The sequence below is a fragment of the Mytilus edulis genome, unplaced genomic scaffold (assembly GCF_963676685.1).
Source record: "Mytilus edulis unplaced genomic scaffold, xbMytEdul2.2 SCAFFOLD_1533, whole genome shotgun sequence".
NCBI classification, from domain to species: domain Eukaryota; kingdom Metazoa; phylum Mollusca; class Bivalvia; order Mytilida; family Mytilidae; genus Mytilus; species Mytilus edulis.
In genome coordinates, this window is record NW_027267380.1 from 920 (window position 1) to 6176 (window position 5257).

General features: G+C 33.0%; 1 long non-coding RNA gene across 1 annotated transcript; it reads left to right on the forward strand.

The window, feature by feature from the left end:
• Positions 1-3500: 3500 nt before the first annotated feature.
• On the forward strand, positions 3501-4733 carry LOC139505231 (uncharacterized). Its single transcript, XR_011659616.1, has 2 exons — positions 3501-3557; positions 4176-4733. It is a non-coding gene; the product is annotated as an uncharacterized lncRNA (long non-coding RNA).
• The last annotated feature ends 524 nt before the right edge of the window (positions 4734-5257 follow it).

A 5257-nucleotide genomic window follows, 5' to 3' on the forward strand; every position in this document is an offset into this window, starting at 1 on the left:
GGACCCATTTCTAAAATCAAAATGGCGGCTTTGGACGGCCATTTTAAAATGGCTACCTGAAAATTTATGATAGAATAAGAATAAAATTTGTAAAAAACAATTGACTTTACCTTTTGTATGAAACTTGGTATATTTATCACTTATGATAAGGACTATAATCTGAGGACATCAGGTATTGAATTATTGGCGGCCATTTTGAATGGTGGCCATTTTGAAAACAAAAATTTCAATTTTTTTTTTTTTTTTGCTGTTGTATTTTATTTTATCATTTGCATTTAAACTAATGAACTGATATATATATTTAAATTTAGCTTATCAAATCATTCTTATATTGCTATATTTGTATTTGGTATTCACGACGAAAGAGTACAGCTGCAACATATCACACCTCAGACAGAGAGCCTCCGCTACCCATATATTTGGGTATGGTCATTCATGCAGAAACGAGAAAAAGAGACCTTGTAGATAAACTATACAATTTAGGACTCAGTATCTCGTATGACAGAGTGATGAATATATCAACAGCTATGGGGAATTCTATTTGCGAGATGTTCAAAGACGATGATGTAGTCTGTCCTGCTAAACTACGTTGCGATGTATTCACGACAGCAGCAGTTGATAACATTGATCATAATCCTAGTTCCACTTTGGCTAAGGGTTCTTTGCATGGAACTGCCATTTCTCTTTTCCAACACCCGAGTCAGGACAATTATGGTACAGTTAGAGCAATGACATCTATAAGTGAAAATGTGAAACGAGACACTATAAAACCGTTACCAGAAAGATACTCAGTAGTTCCACCAGTTGTACTGCCTAAAGAGCCAACAGCTATTCCATCTGTAGATAGCCTGCTGTTCAGTGAATGTGGTTTCTTCTCTGGTGCACAGCAATTAGAGTATAGGTATTTCATATACAAAGATCATAATCATAAGTATCATAATTTAATAGTAACTACTTGTATATCAGAACACGGCGAGAGCAATGCTTGTACATATATTCATATAATAATAACTATAAACAACAAGTATGTATATATATGTTATATTTCGATTACAGCTACTTCTACGCTTCAACTTCTTGCACAGCATTTACTCATTCACTAACCTTCCATCATAATCATCTCTTATTGAATACAAACATATGTATTGTAGTCAAAACCATAATAACCACTTGAAGGGAACAACCATTTGTTTTTTATTGACTAGATGCCAATTTAAATAATTTATACAGGACTAACCCTCTATTTTGATTATTTAAAGTTTACAATTTTTTAGACTGAACATAATAGGATAAGATAATTATAATTTCATTCGTTTAAACGGGCAGTGCATTAGAATGAAATTAATTTCTCCTGGGTGTTTCATCATATGTAGCATATATAGAGGGCGTAATGTTTTCCCGCTTCAAATTATTTTCGCGGTATTTTATTGCCTATGTAATCATTCAGCACGACATCGTCAATCTGAGCAGTCGAATTTTCTTGGTACACTGCCTATCTTGAATTTGACAATGGACCCAAATTCTCCATTACTTGATTACATTACTCCTGCACAAGAAATTTTCAGCACTAGTAAACAACAATTAAAATTTCAACAGCAGCCCTTTCGAGAACCTCAATCCGGTTGTATATGCCTTTTCCCGTTTTATTGCAACATGTCCAGCACGAGCGGAAGTCAGTCTAAGTTTCAGGAAGGAGCCTGCTATGATTATGGATAACCAATATTTGAGGAATTATGCCTATTCAACAGGAAAGCTGTCGATAGGCCAAATACGGAATTATTTATATAAGATGAGTATTTAAATATTTCTATTGGTAGTCAATCGAGTGCACACTTTCTCACACACGACTATTTTGAATATGAACAGGTCAGTCTAAAATTATCGTCAGAGATAGATTATAGAGACATATTGATTTTTGGTATAACATTGGTTGTCATGATTTCATTACCGATACCATTTTACACGCTTATAAAATACATTTTATACTACACCACGGTTGTCCGTTTTGTTTACAAAACAACATACAGTGATTTTGTTTTAGAAGCTATTGAAGATTTTTTGTTTAGAGGACATTATTATTGAATGTACTGATGATAAACCATTGGTTTGCTAATTCACTTGCTACCTCTGTTCTAAACAATGGCAATGAAAGTTTTAATTTTAGATATAGGTCATGTCAATTTACATCTATGGACAACACCTTTGTATAATTTGAAGATATCTTGGTAGCTATGCAATCTAATTAAACAGAATTTTATTGTTTTAAGTTTGACATTCAGCTTATCACCATATAGGCATATACGATCTGCATTCTGATTAAATTTACTGGACATATGACAAGGTATAATAGTTGATACTACAAATCCTTGGATGAAAGTTCATATATTTTTATTTTCGTTCCCCCTTTTTGGATAAAGTTCTGCTTATTATATATTTACTAAAGTTACTTGACCATTATTACATTGAGGTGAATGAAAAGAAATTGTTATGTATATAGATTATGTATTTGGCACCGATTCTGATATTAGCGTGTGTACAGATATTGTCACATGAGTTAAACAAGACCTTATTGACCAAAGTGGTTGTGTCCATATGGTCTCCCAGTTATACATTGATATATTTGGTTATTTCATTGATACAGACAAAGCTATCCAAAGCATACCAGTTGAGAGACTGTCATAACTGTTTGATACCATAAAACAAGTATAGTATCTTCAGGATATTTAGGTTATTTTATAGAACTGTAGCTTCCGTTGGTCAGATTATATCAATTTCGTATATATGTCATAGGAATGATTGAATCATTAGTATTGATGTTAAATCAGACTATTTTTCGAATCTAATAATGGACTTTCAGTTCAAAGTAAAGAGCAGCTTATACTCTGGCTGGTAAATCTTATATGTGTTAATTCTTACATTTTGTATCCAATTTTTCGTGTCACACTATGTTTATTGTGATACCAGTGGAACTGGATATGGTGGATGTTCAGTAGAAAATCCTAAGAATATTGCTCATGGTATGTGTCATGAATACGATGTACACCATAGTTCTACTTGGAAAGAACTTACTTAAATGAATATGGCTTCTTTGACAGATTTTATGAGAGATAAAGTTAAAACGATTAATGGTTTACGGGTAACCAAAACTTTGTGTCCATTGTTCATATAAGGGCAGTATGAAGCTTTATTTGCAAGATATTGCATATGCCATTTTTGTGACTTGTTTGAAGCACACTTGTTCTTAGAGGTTAAATGGATACCTAGGGCAAAGAATGAAATTGCAGACTATATAAATCTTATCATAAATACTGATGACTGCCGTTATGCAGTACATATTTTTGAATATTTGGATTCCCTGTTTGGGTCCTCATGAAATTAATTGGTTTGTTAGTGATCATAACCATCAATTACCTGTATTTTACTCCAGGTATTGGAATGTACATTCAATGTGTATTGATGCATTCACTGTCTATTGGCAAGGTTTAAATGGGTGGTATGTTCCCCGTTTGCCTATTATTGGAAGATACTTGGAAGTCCTTATGTATACATGCAGCAGTGTAAGGCATATTTTACTATTATTTTACCTTTGTGGAGATCGGCGTATTACTAGCCGTTTTTATATACCAAAGATCATCAAATGAGATAGATTAATTGATCAGAAGGTATAAATGGGTGGTATGTTCCCCCAGTTTGCCTATAATTGAAAGTCCTTATGTATACATGTACAAGGCATATAGTACTATTATTTTACCTTTGTGGAGATCGGCGTTTTACTAGCCGTTTTTATGTCCCAAAGGAGATATATTTATTGATCAGGTGTTGGGTTTACATTACCTACCTACTAACAAAGCTAATTTTTTACCTGGTAGAGGGAGCAAATCGGCCGGCCTTTGGTATATTGATTTACCATTTAGGGTGTTGGCTATTAGAATGGAGTTTAGGGTGACATTACATTAACTAGTATTAACTTGGTGATAGTTTTCATTTGAAATTAACTAGTATTAACTTGGTGATAGTTTTCATGTATTGGGGTCATTTTTATTGGATGTGCTATATTGTATTTTTTCATTTTATTGGTATTATTATGTATTGTATTGATGAACTATGTCAAAACGTGGAAGGAACCACGTATCAATTTAAAATTATGTTATTAAATACATGTATGTGTTTTCCAGGTGTTCAGAAACGATATTGCTTTGTCTAGTCCTGTATGTGATGCATACTATAGTATAAAGGGGAGCACTCGATTATTGGTGAAGATTCTCCAACAGATTCTCAATTAGAGAAATATGTGTTTGAGGATATTAAAAAGAAATTAGGCTCACAAATGTGGAAGGAAGAGCCGATGAGTTATTATAGGATGCGTATAATAAGTTATTTTGTGCATATAATCGTTTTACACAACGTACCATTTGTGCGTGTATATTGGGATATCTAGGCTTTATGCGTGTATCAGAATTGTTGAATTGGAGTTATTATTAAATTAATTGCAAGTCAACACACATTTCAATTTTTATCGAAAAAACGGATATTTACAGAGATGAAACTGGTTTATTATTGTGAAGAACGTCACAACTTTGCGCCCAGTCTTAATTTGGAATTATATATGCATGCAGTGGCATTTAATCTGATTAAAATTTGTATTCATTCAGGAATTTGTCACAAGTGAAAGAATTTTTTGTTTTCGTTCAACAAATAAGCCTTTAAGCTATATAAGGATGAGGGAACTTTGATGAATTTTCTCCATTGTTCCCGATATAAACGCATAGGGATTATATAGTATCTTCTGGTGCTATTACCGCTGCAAGGTTTGGTTTTTCAGATAGACTTTTTAAACGTCATGGACGTTGGAATTCGGACACTTCAAAGGATGGCTATGTGAAAGACGATTTATCAGAACATAGGATTGTTTCTCAGAATTTGGAAATGAATATCTTTTTTGTTTTATTTACATTTTGGACTATAATTTTCCATACATAGTAATAAATAGCTTCCCGTTCTTTGGGTTCAGCATCGGCGTTGTCGTGCGACTATCCACTTTACAAAGTCTTTGGTATTTATTATAGCCTTTTATGGCGTGTTTATTCAGTGTATATGTGTACTTGGATATTTAGTACAAGTATTGGTTATACTTGGATATTTGGTACAAGTATTGATTATACTTGGTTATTTGGTGCAAGTATTGGTTTTATGTCTACATTGATGGTTGGTTTATACCAGGAGAATTATAATTTCATTCGTTTAAACGGGCAGTGCA